This window comes from Columba livia, chromosome 11 (assembly GCF_036013475.1).
Source record: "Columba livia isolate bColLiv1 breed racing homer chromosome 11, bColLiv1.pat.W.v2, whole genome shotgun sequence".
In the NCBI taxonomy this organism is placed as follows: domain Eukaryota; kingdom Metazoa; phylum Chordata; class Aves; order Columbiformes; family Columbidae; genus Columba; species Columba livia.
In genome coordinates, this window is record NC_088612.1 from 4,752,582 (window position 1) to 4,769,570 (window position 16,989).

At 39.3% G+C, this 16,989-nt stretch overlaps 1 protein-coding gene and 1 long non-coding RNA gene across 2 annotated transcripts in view; one reads left to right on the top strand and one right to left on the bottom strand.

The window, feature by feature from the left end:
• LOC110359899 (uncharacterized) overlaps positions 1 to 16,989 on the bottom strand; it is a 45,987-nt gene that overhangs the window by 20,518 nt on the left and 8,480 nt on the right. The gene's annotated exons all lie outside the window — the stretch shown is intronic.
• CTXND1 (cortexin domain containing 1) overlaps positions 246 to 16,989 on the top strand; it is a 34,363-nt gene continuing 17,619 nt past the window's right edge. Inside the window, exon 1 of the transcript XR_002415400.2 lies at positions 246 to 393. The gene's annotated coding sequence lies outside the window, so the exon portion shown is untranslated. The remainder of the gene's footprint in view (positions 394 to 16,989) is intronic.

Genomic DNA, 16,989 nt, shown 5'->3' on the forward strand with positions numbered 1-16,989 from the left:
TGGCTGCAAATTCGACTGCAAGTTACAGAATATAACAACTTACACTATAAAGAACTGTCAGGCGAAATGAAGGCATCCCCAGCCCCTTCGCCTTTAAAATGCCATGGAAGCACTGAGGCTTTCGGCAGAACACCTTATCTGCTCTCCAAAGCTGTGACTCTTCATCCTTTCCTTATGAAGACCCAGGGGATTGCTTACTTAGCATACACCAGAGGCAATGGATAGGGTGAGCAGTCGCTGCAGCCAGAAAACCCCTGTACCGAGCACAGGCAATTACCCTCCACACGCAGAGACTTTGGAGCTGAATTGTGCTGAATAGAGAACCCCTCCGGCTGCCAGAGCCATGTGTGCCCGGGAGGAGCAGCCACTTTTGCTCCGCTGAAAAGCAATGCAGTAAGTGACTGGGATATTGCAGCAGCACCGGTTCCCAGGGTTAATCAGGAGCTGAAGCTTTGCAGGTTTTGCTGAGAGAGAGAAACAACCTCCAGTCCGGGAGCAGAGTCAGAACTGCATGATTTTGTTGTTGTTGTTGTTTTTCTAAATGAAGTGAGGGGATGGAGCCGATATGCAGGGACACTGTGTGGTTTGGCATTGTGTGGATGTGTGTGTATTGCAGGGGAGCGCTCGCTGTCTGGTCCTGTGCTGAACTAGTGCTCTTGGGTTTGTGGCTTTTCTCTGTAGTCGTGTTTGACAGCATTTAAACAGAGATGGTGCTTAATAACAATGTCAGCATACATGTGTGTGCTGTTTTTTAATTATACAGCATGCTTCCTCTGCTTAGGTGCAAACTATTTTCTGTTCTCTTAACACTAGATTTTCAGGGACTGTGCCATGGGATAATAATAAATTGTAGGTTGCAACTGTGTGAATGAGCACCTTGATGATGAATAATACTATTTGACTTCAGTAGACCCGGCTAATTTCTAGTTTGAGGTAAATACTTCCATGTGGTCTGAAATTGCAGATGCTTTTTTGTAGATAAATGTTTATAAGCGGTACTTTATCATAGCATAGCTATGGTTTTCTTCCAATTCAAATGTTCTCTTTCTGTACTCTGCAGTAACAGCTTTCAATTTGTACTGGGTAGGAGAGGGAAAGCACGATTTAAAGTTTTATAAGAAGGGGCATTTTTACATAGTTCAAAACTGTTTGCAAAATTAGAGTTTGAACAATAATTGCAGGCCTTTGGAAGAAACTCTGCAGCATTTAAAGCAAATTTGACTATGCAATTTTCATTCTGTTAATTTAGGGGCTAATATTAAGCTGTATTCCTCTGGTTTCTCGATACAGCTTTCTCAATGACTTATGAGGGTCTGGTGTTGGTATCACTGCCATTTTGGGCTTCAGGCATGTTTAACTCTTAAAGGTAATGCATGCTACATTTTTACATAGCAGTACACACAAGTGCCAAAAGTGAGGGGTTCTTTTCTTGCTGTTCAGTCAAATGTCAATATTAAATAGGTATCGATCTCTTGTAACGGAGCACTAATGAAAGCAGTCTTTAATTTTCCAGCTATCTTTTTGTTTAAAAGTTGGGGTTTATTTAGTTACTTTAAGCTGCTGGGAAACATCTAGGAAGCCTTTGCATTACAAAGAAAACGTTTCCTCTTTGTCATTTTAGTTTTGGGCAATATTTCTAGTGTCACTTTATTAGAAGGGATAATTCTCAGAAATTAGATGAATGAAGCTCAGTTCCTGTTGAAAGAGTTTTTGCATGGATGCTGCTAAAGATGCGTATGATGTTTATTCCCAGGCACAGCTCTGACACTGAGAGATACCCTGGAAGTTGTAGCGGTTTTCCAGTCCCATGCAACATGCATGTCTTAGAGACTTTCCTCCTTGAGACTGATACTCAGGTGCTGATAAGGGCGATTCCTTCTGACACTGCAGTCAAAAAATAAATCTTCTCTTTTTTGCCTAAACAAACCCTTGTGACACATTATGCTATTGAGTTGCAATCGTTCAGATAATGAGCAAGTAATAAACAATAGTTATTTAGTAGCTGTACAACTTTGAAGATGGACAGATCTATGAGGAGGATGAAGCGCATCTGAATGCAATCTGCTTCCCACTTCCCTTTCTCTCCTATCCTGACTTCTCCCTTTCTGTTTCTGAGCACTTTGGGGGGTGTTACAGTCTCTCCCATTTAAGGACCTGAACCCAAGATCGATGTAATTTTTCCAGCAGTGGGTTCCCAATCAGTGTTAATGTCATCTGTCCCTGTTTTCTTCATCTAGATATCCTGCAAAGCCGATAATGAACTTGGAACATAAGGATTTATTATAAAATTGCTCTGAATAAGAGTTATAAACCTAGTATTGATTTACCCATCATGAGGAAACAGCAGTGATTTTACCTGTAACTATAATGTGCTCCGAACACTCAGTTTTGATGACATTATCATCAGACATTTTCAGGGAAACTAATTCTGATAATTTAACAAGCTACTATTTTCAAATTGTTTTCTCTGAGGAACAAAGTGGGGGGAGGAAAACAAATGCAAATAAGAGTGTTGGAAAGATACTGGATTCATAATGAGAATCATGAGACAAAAACTAGCATTACAGCTTGTTTTATGCCTTCATGCGATTCTGAGTCTCTAATCAAAACGTGTTTCCTGAACTGGAACCTTAGAATCATTTGCCAGATATTATTGTTCGTGTCAAAATTAAAATGGAAAACATTAGGTGTAAAATCTAATTTCTCAACGGTCTAGAATAAATTAGTAAACCAATGTTTTCACTTCTTCATCTTGTCTTTTAAGTAATCCTGGGAAGAGCTTGGCTTCATAAGTCACATTATTGCATTGCAATCTTAGAGAGATACATGCAAAGGGAAGTTTACCGATTTTTAACTTACGTTGCCAGTAATGAGTTGCAAGTCAATTTGATTAACAATAGCTGCTCAACATTGGTAGTCACCTAAACTACTTTAATTCACACCACTATATTTCTATGACTTTCTTCTTTTGTAGAAACACTGACAATGTTTCCTTACAATATGACTATAATTGCACTGTCTTGTCACTTAAGTATCAGAGGCAAAACTTCCAGTACAAAACAGTGGGTGAATAAACATGCTCCATAATTTCAAAGCACGGTGAAAATGTGTCATAGTTGCACCAGGAATCCATGGTGCATGTGCTACATTGAAAGATATGACATTCAGCACATTCTCAGAGATAAGCTTAGCTGTGTTCATATAAAAGCAGAGAATTTTTGTACCATGCTTAGTAGAGCTGTCATATTTATAAAGAAAGATATCTTATAGTAAGTGATGTCCAAAATGTGCCACATACATAGTCAATTCTTTCCAACTACAAAAGAAAGGACATTTTCTTCCTTTCCCATTATTCAACGGTAGACTTTCTGACAGAGTCAACTACTCAGATATGCTGCATAATAATTATTTTATTCGTGTGTATGAAACAAGATCTCTTAGAATCTTCGTTATACATATCTGCTTTGAACATTAAGATTGAATTTAATTGGGATTTTCAGATATATTCTTAAACAACCCAACAACAAAATGAATATGCCTTTATTTGCTACTATCACTTCTTACCAAGGGCAATTGCTCAATACTGTGCAATAGCTACAATTCAGAATATTTTCTTTGCCACACTGACACTCTTTGCTTTCCACACCAGCCCCCAGAACCTACTATGCGTAAAGCGGCAGTGCAGTAGTATTCAAGGAGGATTAAAGGACTAAGATCGAGTACTTCCTAAATACTGCTGCCAGAACTGTGGTTTTAACAGAGCAAAAATAATGAACTCGCCTTTTCCAAGTGCTGTTCAAAAGGTATAGTTACGCATCCAAAACCCATCCAGAGTTAGAAAGATCACGCTCTACACTTTGCACAGTACTTTTAAAGTGCACCCATAAGGCAGTTTGACCTACAGAAGGTGCAGAAGAACTGATCCATGGTTCCTCCACCTCCCATATCAGGCTCCTTAAAGCTTTAGGCCAGAATTCTGGTATCTGGCTTTTTTGGAGGATAATTCAATACACTGAACTTTAAGGCTGTGAAAACACACATCCTAATAAACCTGATGATCAGTGTCAGACAAATTCAAATATCTGATTTTCACTGAAACATCTGAAGGAAACTCCAAATGCTGTGTGCTCATTTCTGAATCTTCATGACTTAGTTCATGGAACCTTTAATGATCTTTTAATCCCTTTTGAACATAACTACCAAGGCAACAGCATGTGAACTGAACAAGGGTTTGCTTGAACAATAGCTGCAGAGGCACACACCTTTTCTCAGCAGTAATTTAGCATTTACATTTCAAATCTATTTTGCCTAGCCCTGGCAAAACTGAGCCTCTGGGGGTCCTATCCACAGATACTCAGAATTCATAGTAGTCAGCCAGAGATATTCCAGACAGGAAGAACATCATCTCCCCAGTGTCAGTCAGTACTTTGTTCAGAGGGAAAGATGAGGAAACAAGACAGAAGGCTGCTGAAAACACAGATGCTCAAATTTCTTCCCCTGGAAACAGAATAAAGGGTTCCTTTCTTTTTATCATAAATCACAGGTTTTCCTTATTGCTTTGCTTTAGACTTTCAATCAGCATCAATGGCTGTAAAGAACCACATGCTCAAGCAAATCTAAATTACCTGGTGGAAAAGCCTCCCCCTTCTCTCCTTGCCCTGTCTGATTGATTTAATGATTACTGGAGAATTTGCTGCATCACACATTCGGTTTGTATTACAAACTGGTCCAAAGTAGCTCATGTCACCCATCCAACTTTTGTTTCCATATTCAAATTCAAGATCCCACTCCCTCTGTCAGCATCACCAATATATCTATGAGTTCTTACCAAACAACTGTGCCACACCATATGTTGCAGAATTGTTCTGGATTTTCACCAGCTTAGTTTAAAATTCAGCCCTCAGTCTGAGCATAATTCAGCTAGAAGGAGATATAGTAATAGATCATTTTTTCTGCCTCACTTGGAGGCATTAACTGTTTGTCACATTGAGTCTTGACATATTGATTTCTTTACCTCCACTATAAAAATGAAGCATCTGCTCCATGGGGCTGCCCAAGTAATTTTGTGATCCTTGTGCTTTCTTGGTGGGGAAAATTTTTGGGAAAGAACATGTCATATCAATAGTGTGGCTGAGCAGCCCTTGCCCACTTTCAGCAGTGATTTTTAAAAGGCCTGATGGGATCCATGAACCATAAGCCTCAGACACTATGAAAAGCAGCAGGACTGAAGAGGAAGCCTTGGCTTTCAACACAGGAGGAGCCAATTTTTGTCAGGAAAGTGTATCCCATTACTAGAAGTCCAAATAGTGATAAATCACAACTACTTGAAGTCATGAAACTTGGATAAACCAAACCAAAAAGAATGAACTCCAAAAAAATAAACACTGCATTCTTTTTGGTTTGCAGATTCTTTAGGATTCATGCTTTAAAACTTTAATCTACGAGCACGTAAGAGAGTTTAAGAAAAAAGAACTTGAAATCCTTGCATAGTAACCTCACCAGACCTTCAAAAAACATCCCTGCATATGAAAGTCATACAAGTTTAAAACTTAGATGACCCCTATATTTAGAAGCATAATTTTACAAAATATTGATATTTTTCATTTGTTCTGTTTGTTAGAGTTTCACGTGCCTGTCTTGGTGTCTTACAGACATTGCAAATGCTTCCTAGGAAGATAAATGGATGGATTTTCTACTGACTGCATCTGCAAAACACCAGAAAATACTGTTTTCTGGATCGTATGCATTTTTGTGAGCTGGACACAAAAGGCAGCCGGAAAGGAAATACATAAAGTCGATCCAATCCTTGCTCAGCTGCAAAAGTATTCAGAAAGATCTCTCCTTTCTCTTTTCAGGTGCTGTGCTTGCTCAGCACACCAAAGATGACTGGCATTATATTCTCTCCCATTCTCTGTCACACCATTGCAGCATTTACAGTTCTCATCTTCATGTTCACTGTGGGTATTTTCTGGAAAGAAGCAGATTCTCCTGTTCAGAAAACACCTGCTGTCACTTCATATCATTCTCCTTCTGCCAGATGTTAGTAATGAGATCTTTTAAGAGCTGCCTGGAGAATGGGAACAGGTTGGTAATAGCAAGGAAAAAAACCCAAGTGTAACCCATAATTCCATCTGTAAAGGAGTTTCTCCCCAGCTGCCTTCTGCTTTGGGTCTTGATCCCAAATGTGGAAGCAATAAGGAGACTCCCACTGACTTTGGATCAGAAACTAAGAGACTTCTGTGAAAGGTATATTGAGAATATTTTGGTAATCTACAGCTTCTTGCATTTGCAAAAGTTACTCTGCTTGTGGTGCAGAAAAACAGAAGTGCAAGAGATCGTGACCTTGCAAACACTCACCCTTGTGAGCAACCCTCTCCTGAGTAAACAGGCAGCCTTTCATCAGTGGCTCTATTTGCCTAAGTCCTTGCACATACATTAAAGATTTATAGCGAGACCATTATAGACAATGAAATCATGTACCATCCTGTTGTTTTCTTATAGTGGCTTGATTTAAATTAGACGTGGAACAAAGGAAATAACATTTTAAAAGAGGAATGAAAGCATAATACAAGCACAAATAAAATTTGGTTACAGATGGAATATCTTTTCTTATGAAGAAATACTGCACCCAGGGAAAATGTTTTGTGTAGTGCTCCGTAGCCTGGGATTTGATTTAAACTGCCCTTTAGACATCCTTAGATCTCAAATGTAGCCCACCGGACAAAACCAAAACCAGCAAAGGAGTGTCCTTTTTTTTTTTTTAAAGCATTTACTTAATATGGTCCTCATAAAACTGAGATTTTCCTAAAAAATAGCATAGTAAGTGCATAAAAATGAATCAATATGTCTGAAAAAAATAAAACCAAAACCCCCTAATGGATCAAAATCTGGAAAGGAAATGAAAGCAGCATATATTCTATGGGAAAGTTTCCTTAAGCAGTATGTAGTGCTACAGTATTTGCTCTTTTTAAAAGAAAATGCAATGTGTCACCTGAATGGGTGCCAGCTGGATACACCTCTCTCTTTTGACCAAAGCAGCTTCATTTCCAGCTTACTGGACAGGACTTGTACAGCCCACACTCACCCGAATGGCTGATATTAGTATTTGTTTCCAAAACTACCCTCTGACACCACGACTGATTCAAAAGGACACTATCTAGCTGTTAGGAAGCACAATGCATGCAGAAACCATCCCCGTCTGTGAGAGCAAGAGGTTGAATAAGAGTAAAATGCAGAGAGGGCATTTTATATATAGCTGTGCACACACATGCAAACCTTAGGGTTCATCTTTGGGGTTTCCACCAGCTGCCCATTAAAAGGGCTGCTATGAAGGACTCAAGACCCCCTGCAGCCCACAAACACAACAATTTTTGTAGCTTTTATCTATAGTATGAAAGAAATACACTAAGATTTTTAACAAAACAAAGAACGCAAAGCTTTGCCATTCTTTTTTTCTCTTCCCTCTTTGAGGTTCCTTCCTTGAGCTGTTAGACCTGGAGAAACAGCACATTAAGAGCATTGCTCCCTACCCTTGCCTGCAGGTGAAGGAAGCACAGATTAAATACAACAGAGATTGGGCTAAAACATGTCACCTGAGTCAACAGAACAGCTTTATTTTGGTTCCCCTGCAGCTATGATCTTGCTCTAAAAGTGAAGTTATGTTTTGAGGTGATATTTAATCAGACACTTGTTTGTAAGAAAACACCTGTACTGACTGCTAGGCTATTCTGGGTTACTGCTAAAGCATAAATGTACCAAGCACAGAACAAACTTCAGTGATATTTCCCTGGGTTCCAAGTAGCTGGATCTGATATATGTGTAGTGGCTGAAACCTATCAGCCTCCACATCACACCATTTGTATACAAGAGAAGTACCATTACTATCATAGCAATCTGATCCCATGGATTCAAAATTGAAATGTGTATGTACACAGGCTGCCCTCAAAACCATTTATATATGCTCCAGCAACTTCACTGAGCAGTTTGGTTACAGACGAACTCTTCTTAGTTAAAATTCACCAAGGTCACAGTTTAAAACTGAATTTGTGAAGTTGTTTATATAAGGGAACCACAGAGGCAATCAGCCAGGCTGAGCTTTTTTATGAAGTCTGTGATTTAGTGGTTTAAATTTACTTGGTTTTCTGAGATGGACTAAAAGCACATGGACAGCCTATTATTCTGTCTTAGCTGACAAGAGGTAACTTCTAAAGACACATTACCTCACTTGCTTACTGTCTTGAAAATATAATCCTACCATGTTCCAAGTATTATGCTAATAAAATGTTTGCTACCCTACCTGCAGTTATTGCTGGTTTATGTGTTATGTGACAGTAATAACTGAAAGACATCAACATGAACTTCGCTAGATATAGCTCTACCACAGCTTTGAGAGCCACTTTTTCAGGTGAACGAGGTAAAGAGAAACTTTTCATCTCCAGGAAACATAAGACTTTCTAGTGCACTTCAAAGCCTTGGCCAACTGGAAGCAAACGCTATAGGAAACTGCTGTAGAGTCTATTTGGAATCTGACTGTAGCACAGGAATCTAAAGAAATAAATTTGGCATCCAAAAGGAGGTTTTTTGGAGTCAACACTTTCTAAGCAGAGGACAGAGAGAGACTTGGCAAGGTTGGTGCATATATTATTGACATTTTGTGTCACAAAGGGGTAATCCGAGATCTAACTCTAAGCCAGCTGGGTTTGCAGTGGACTTGAAGCCCACCCTTCTCAGGTGTGTGACTTTGCAATGCTGGTGAGACTGTCAGAAAACACATACAAAAAAAAAAACCCAAATAAAACAAACACCACCATCAAACCCCAAAACAAACAACAACACCCAAAACCAAACCAAGCAACACCATCCCCCCCAAAACAAACAAACAACACAACAATAAAACCACCCCACAACCACCCACCTGCTTTTGCACTAACATGGGATTTACTACTTTCCCTCCTACCTGCTACCAAAGATAAAGCTTTTATGTGGACAGTTGTCAGAGAATTAGCATGGGAGTGCTGAGGAAGGGAATAATTGTGCCTGCTTTAGGTTGTTCAAATTGAAACACTTTTCTAAAGGAATCATTAAAAAATGGAAATCAATGACGGTTGGCATCATACTCAGAACGTTGCCTTGGGACACTGAAGTGCAGAAATGCTTTGCTGATATTTTGGACAGAGTGCGAAAGAATTTTCCAAGTTGTTTTCCATCTCACAGCAAGAAAAATATTGCATTTTCTTATTTATATTATTTGTAGCTTAAGCAAGCATCTGCAAAACATTAATGCCTATAGCAGTTTTTTAAAATTAATAACAGAGAAGGAAATAACACTGGCACTTTTAGCCGAATTTTATCTCTGGGGTTTGATAAGGACGGGATACTCTGTATAAACAGTCTTGTTTCCTTATTTGCCTAGGGATCACAACAGTTGTCTTTAGCTCTCTTTTCTCCTGACAAATCATTCCTGTAATCTCCTTATGCTCCCACATTAAAACCTTTGGTTAAATTGAGAGGTCACTTAACTGACAGCTTAATAGTTAATAATTAGGATACATAACCGGAGGCAATGGAGCAGGTCATAAAAAAAAAAAGAAAGAAAAACAATAGGAAACTGTACTAACTCACATACTACTTTTTATTCCCTTTTTTAAAACAAAAATTCTGTTTCTTGCTATGCTCGCTTGCTTCCTTCCTCCCCTTGGAGATTACATCTGCTTACACTGAGTTCATGAAATGTAAAGCAGTTTACACTACCGTTAGGTCTCTTCTGAGGAGTTACTTGATATTGATATTTAACAGTGGTGAGGATGTGAACCCCATGCAGAACTGCATGACCAGAGGGTGCTGAGAGTCTGCGCACACTCAGGATAGCAAAGTACCAAGGCAGAGATTTCAGATGGGCCAAGTGACCTTGTTTTCAGTTTATTTTGGGGAATCCTACTTGACTCAAAACATCTTTTCAAGTGCAAGGCAGATGATCTTACAAAACCTTAACCGAGAATTCACACAACAGGTAATTCTAGGTAACTCCTCAGAAATGGGGACACACAAGATGAGGTCGCTGTTTAGATGGGACAGAAGTGACTGCGGGTGACAGCAGTGGCTTGTCTGAAGCACTGACCAGGGAGGGTGTCCTGGGCACCCTCAGACACCCAAGAAGAAGCAGGTCCTGCCAGGTGCTCACCTTGGGGCACAGACAGCTGTGAGGGGATGAGAAACCGCTGGAAACAACGTTCAGCTACAGGGAAAAAAAGGTCAATAAATGATTTTTCGTGACAACTGGGGCAATGCAGTGCATAGAGTCCAGCTATTTTCACCCCAGGGAAGCCAACTATGGAATAATTTCCCAAAGAGTATCACGCAACACAAGTGCCTGATCATCCCAAAGAACTGTTGCAGAATTGTTCTCTCTTCTTACAAGGGACATTCAGTGCAAGTTGTTCTACTATGGCATTACTATCACACCAGATTAGAACCCCAAGGCAATAATCACCACCCCAAATTCTTGTTTCAGTCAGAGTTGTGATCCCACAGGCAGAGAAACTCTGGGAACCTCTCAAAGGACTTTGCGATCGCTGTTTTTCTGGTCAAAGATCACGGACAGGAACCAACGCAATTAGCGTGGCATTTCAAACCTGTTTTCTGCAAGAACCCGACCCGGCCTCTAAACAGATAGTATGGAGAACAAAACCAAAGAAGTCTGTGGGTTTTTTCTAAAAAAAGGTTAAAACACATTAAGTATTTTGTCTTTTGCTGGGAACAAAATATCTTTTATTAATAGTTACCAATTACTAGAGCTTTTTTGTTTTAAATCTTGTCTCCTTCTAGCAGAGCAAACCCAGGATTGCCTCACCCTGGAGCAAGAGAGGAAGGGGCTGCATCGGCAGGAATTCTTCTGAAGCACCAAACCTCTGCCCTTACATCTTCCTCACTTTTACCCCCTCTTCATCACCTGATCCAACATAGTTTCTTGCCCATCCAATGTCCAGAAAATTTATTTTGATTAAGTTTCTCCACCAGCTCTATTAAATTCACTAGCTTTCCTGAGAGAAGAGTGCACAGTATAGATATATACGGTTGCCAGCAGAATTTTGTCACACAACTGCCCAATAGCACTTTTCTGAAATACCTGGAAGTTTGGCTGCGCAGAGAAAGTCAGCAATTTTTAGAGCAGTTTAAGCCATAAAACAGCAGTAACTGTCAGGGGAAAATAAGAATAGCTGTTCCATCAAAATTTGAGTGATTAGACTAATTTTCAACCTTTCCTTTATGTGATCTATTATTTAATATCCCACCTTACTTCATAACAGCAAACAACATCTTTCAATTCTAAATTTTTGTTTTTCCTCCATTATTGATGCTTTTCTTTCCAAAATAGATTCTTGCAAAATGCTTCTGTAAGAGAGTTCAGAAACCAGGAGCAGCTGCAAACAAGTGCCATGTCACTGCTGCTATTTAGCATTTTTCTCACCTTGGAATCCAAATCAAAGAGAATTTTAAAGCAAGAAATAAAATTAGAAGACCAAATATGTCAGGGTGAGGAAAGCCAGATCCGATCCAGTACTGGCCTGGATAAGCAAAATAAGAATTAAGCTATTTTTTCAAGGTTTTTTCCTCTATTTTTATTACCATGAAATAAAAATCAGTAAATGCTCCAAATACAACCTCATGTCAGAGAAAAAAGGAGGGGGACAGCCAAATTTCTACAATTCTTTGGCTTCTGTCATATGACATACAGGCTATTTCTTTTTTACCACTTGATCTCTTCGTAATATTATCTTAATGAGTTTCCCCCCCATTATAGGAAGAACTGACTACAAAGATTGAACTCCATTTCTAAACAGAGTTTATGGGCAAATTTTTCTGATTTCTATTCTTTCGGTTTCTTCTGGTCGTATTAGCTTTGTTTTTCCTTTTCTCACACAGCTCTGGCTAATATAACCTGTCATTCGGTGAGCCCATAAACAAATTGTCATTCAGGGTATTAAATAACAAGTAAAGTTCTTGTGGAAACACTTTTAGCAAGGGAGAATGCACTTGAATGAATAGTAGCCACATCTCCAAAACAGTAAGGAAAATTATGCAAATCTCTTTTTTAGATCTCAGTAACTTTCTGAGAAGCTGCTGTTTAAAAACATGACAGTAGCATGAGCACAGAACATAAAATCTGGGGTCATGTACTTTCATTCCTTCGCAAATATGCAGTATTTGCTTTTACAGCAGAACAGCTACAGGGACTCTGAAGGGGTGCTGGAAAATCACTGCTCCATAAATTACTTGCTGGTTACTGTTTAGAAAAAGAATAAAAGCACTTTTTCTATAGATTACAGGAAAAAAACCACACAGAGTTCTCCTTTGCAAGAGGAAGGAATGATGAGCAGAAGGCCTCAAGAAAATTCTTCTATGTGAGGAAAGATTTGTATATAATCAACTTCTTGTTACCAAATAGTTGTTTCTGATACATTTCCATGCAAGCCAATGTTGTCTTCCCTACTTAAGTGGCATGGCAATAATAAATACATTTATCATTCATTAAATGACAAAGTACTTTAAATGCCTCAGCATTTCTGAACAGCAATCAAATCTCAGCAATACAACCCCCTTCTTTCCTAATTTACTGTATTAACAGCCAAATATTCAAGTTTGCAGCTTAAACTTCCTGAATGCTGGAAGGGGGAGGTTAATTTTCTTCAGCATGTGTTGCAGGTGAGGGAGGACAGGAGGGCTGGTGTTGGCAGAACAGGAGCTCATCTTGCTGAAGCATAAGACCAAACGTTTCCAGGCAGTATGGGGAATCTCTTAGGTATCCATAGTCAAATCCTTAAAAAAAAACACCTTTCACTTATTAAAAAAAAAAAAGGGGAGGGGGAGAGGAGGAAAGGAGGGGTGAGTTTGGCCTTATATACAGCTCAGTTCTCCCATATCTATATTTTATAATAGGATTAATAAAATTCATCAAGCTCAGAGCAGCTGAAATGTGGAAAAAGACATTTCAAAAATAAAGGGAATTCCATAGATAGATGCTCTAGTATCTGTGCGCATTGTTTTGTGTGAGGGGTTGGGCTTTTTTTAATATACACAGAATAAAAATAAGAAAGGAAGGAGAAATCAAGAAGACTTACTATTGTGGCTTCCTCTGCTTGCTGTTCAGAAGCAAGTCCTCCCATTGCTGACTTAACTAGCCACAGGGTCCCAGCTTATATTTGCATGACCAAGAGCTCTGTATAACATTTCCCTGAGTGCCACTGCATGCCAGAGTATATGGAAGATGATTTATGGATTTCATTGTTTATGGGGTTAAATGAGGACAGAATTATGCCTAGTTTACTGTGTCACAAATAATTCCCTGAGCTTATAAAGTCTGCACAGCACTGTCTTACCATAGGTTTATGCCAGCATAAAAATCAAAATAACAGGAAGTGAACTGCTGAAGCAGAATGCATAGGGAACATAGCAAAGCACATAGTGCTATGGGAGATGAATTTATCTATAACTGAACCATATCAGCCATGGAGAAGAACCAAGTTTTATTCCCAGTTAATGCTCAGTGCTTCCAGTGAAACACTCACAGATCCTGTTATTGTCAGTAAGCTCAGCATTTGGCAAACTGTATGTACAAATAGAGTCCTGCAATGCTTAGGGCATAGGCAAATGAATCTGAAAGCTAAATAGCTTTTCTTAAAAGATCAGCACTTGAAACATCTAATAACAGTTACCAATATTGTGTCCTGTTAAATACAAACAGAGAAATAATTAATTTATCTAAAAGCAGTCTGAAATACAGTGGACAATAAGAGTGGGATACTCTTTTTAAGTAGCAGGGAGATGACTGCTGCCATTCCTGCAGAGCATTAGAGGCACTATAGATATGATCCTATGTGACGGAAGCTGGCAGTAACGTCTCACCGAGGTGCAAAATAAGGCTGAAAGTGAATATGCAAGTCCATTGGTATTGATGCTATTTGCTGCATGCCTGGCAAATAAGAGTAAGGAACTCCATGTTTTTAAAGGATGATTCCCAGCTTGTACTGTCAAAGCCCTGATAGTGACAGAACTGCCATTCATGAATTTCAGCACATCCCAGGAGCTAAGGCTGGTTTTATAATGCGTTAACATCACTGCAGTTTGAAACTTAAAATGGAACACAAATCTACTTGTAACTCTGGCCAAAGCCTTATTGCAAGGAGTTCTCTTTTTGGTATATTAACTCCTGTTTTCATGGTTGTGTAGTAAGATCAGGTGTTGAAAAAACTAGCCGGTGTTTGGGGCAAATGCTGCTGAAGTGGTCATATGAGGTTGAGGTCTCAGTGAATGTGGGATAGAATTTAGTTCTAAAATGGAAAAGTCCAACATTTGTAAATTAAATGCTCTGGAAAGATTCTGTGCAGGAAGAAAAGCCTTCCAATATAGATTTCTATCTACTTGGTCCAAGTCTGCAGTTTTTCAACATTTCTGTAAGCAGTAATGCTGTCCTGCAAGACAAACACCCATTGATTTGAGTTTCTAATGACTGCTAGGTCAGGATTGCTGTATATTTACTTAATTTCTCTGACCTTCCTTCCAGTTAATACTCAGGATGACAAACTTCCATTTTACCAGCTGTGTGGATGTTAGTATGAAGCACTTATGATGTCAAAGGCTTTGTATTAATTTACTAAACAAGTTATTTCCAGCCATTTTTTTTTGCATATATGCCTAGTCAGCATAGATTTATGCTTTTCTTTCAGCTCAACCTGATATCATTTGTCACATGGACTTGAATTAATGCAAACACATTGACCTACAGGAAGGAGATCGTTACTGTTTCTTGAAATACAAGAAAATAACCTGACTTCTAGGGAGGATTTCAGAGAAATGTATTAATTTTTAGAGTCAAAAAGGTCCTCACTACTTGTAAGTAGCAATGCTTCAATTTTCTGCCTTAACATTCAATACTAGAGGTGGAGATTGGAAAGAGAATTACCACATCAATACAGAGACGGCAGTGTACAGGGTGTTCTATAACAGGTGGTATCCAGCGAACTACGCAAGTACTTACAGCATGAATTCAAGCCCAGCAGTATTAGTTGGACTTAGGTTAAAAGTCAAAGGCATAGGAATAGATTGGCTCCCAAATCCTGCCTAGGAACCCTTGTTCTCACTAAAGTCTAGGAGAATTTAAGAACCCAAATGCAATTAGGTATCTTGGTCTTACTGCTTTATTTTTCAGGGCTGCCCTAAGCACATATTTAAAGTTAGGCACGTGCTTAAAACCTTATGTGAAAATTGCATTCAGATAAGCAATCCAAAATTAAAATGTCAGCCTGAATCGTTGTATACTTGCAAATCAAATTTATTTTGACAACAAGTTAACATAAGACACAGCGGAGACATAGCCTAGAGCTAGAGGGATTGTATGATTTAATGCTCTGCAATTAAAAAACAAAGCCCTGAGATGCTGCCTTTCAAATGTGCATGTTAAAGTTCTGCCAGGATTCTGTTGTCTGCCTGCATGCCAGTGACCTGGAGCAGTCGCCATGCTATTTCACGGAAAACTATTAAATAAGTCAAAGATTTATTAAGTCTGTTTGCATAAGGCGGAATAAAACACTGGGGTCATACTGCCATGATGATTATGCTATTATTTTTTCTTTTTTTAATTAATATTGAACAACCTGTACTGCAGCCAACTTCAAGACACTTCAGAAGCGCACTTCTCATTCTCCGGCTGGAGCACAAAAGCCTTCATTCTAGACAAGGATAAGATAAATAATATTGTCATTCCAGGAGCCTACAGAAAACCACTTTTCCTAGAAACCTCCATGCACAGGCAGAGAAAACAGGCTCTTGATTTTACTGTCTCACCTAAAGAGGGGAGATACTAACTTTTTTTCCCCCTCTCCGAAAAATTAAATATAAGCCAACCTTGCATCAGAGCAGTTGGAGTCCTAGGTCTGAAGATCCCAGAGAGAAACTCAATTCCTGCCTCCATGCTTCTGTAACTCAATGCACTGTTCACCAGGATAAAGCCAGACACGGCCTTCCTCACCCTGCTGACCTGGGATAAATGATTATTTCCACCGGTCTATCCAAAACCACCCATCACTCTTCCCTTCCTGATAGACCCACTGTAGTTTACCAGCACAACTGCCCTCATGGTCACTCACAGACCTGCTCTGTGTTATTAAAGGGGAAGTTTTTTAACACTTTTGACAGAGGTGAAACAACACAGAATTTTATACCAGAGATTTGGCATTGGAGTAGAGGGAAAGGAAAGAAAGTAAAGAGCAGCTGGACGCAATACCCTCAGCTCAGCATGTCTGACCACCAACCTCTACCTTGTTCTTGCAGCTGAACTTCATACAACCACCGGAAGAGACTTCTTCAGCTCTCATGGGAGACAGCTGGGATTTTGGTGCTAAAAGCCCCCAATATATTGCTGTTTCCCCACCATTGAGGCCAGTGGGCAGAGGCCTGTGACTGTCAGTACTGACTGACAGTATCTGAACTGTGGAAAACCATATTAATTGGAAGCTGCCTGACCAAAAGAAGAGAGATGTAGATAACGGCAAACCCATCCTGGTGCATTGGTATAACACTATGTTGTGTTAAATCCTTAATAGAAACAGTCTTCAGAAGCTATTTTAATCAATTAAGAACAGTTGGACCCTTTAGCACATGGTTACTATTGTCTACTTATTATGTATTTAAAATGCAATTATGGACAAGAAGAATGATGTTCATTTCCTCTTGACCTCTTTTTACTCAAGTGAATTAAATCTACTTTCTCATCTGCATTCAAAGTCCCAGCTGCTTCCTGACTGAAACAGATCCTGTAGGCTTTTTATATCCAGTAGCGATGCAGCGATGCCATATGTAAGGCAAGGGTTTGTGGGGGAGCTGGGATGTCTCCTGGCTCCTGAATTATCAGGCTGTTCCAAGTCCCACTGCAGAATCATACCCAGGATGGTGATTCATGAGGTAGGAAAGAACATAGATCCAGTTCCTAAGCTG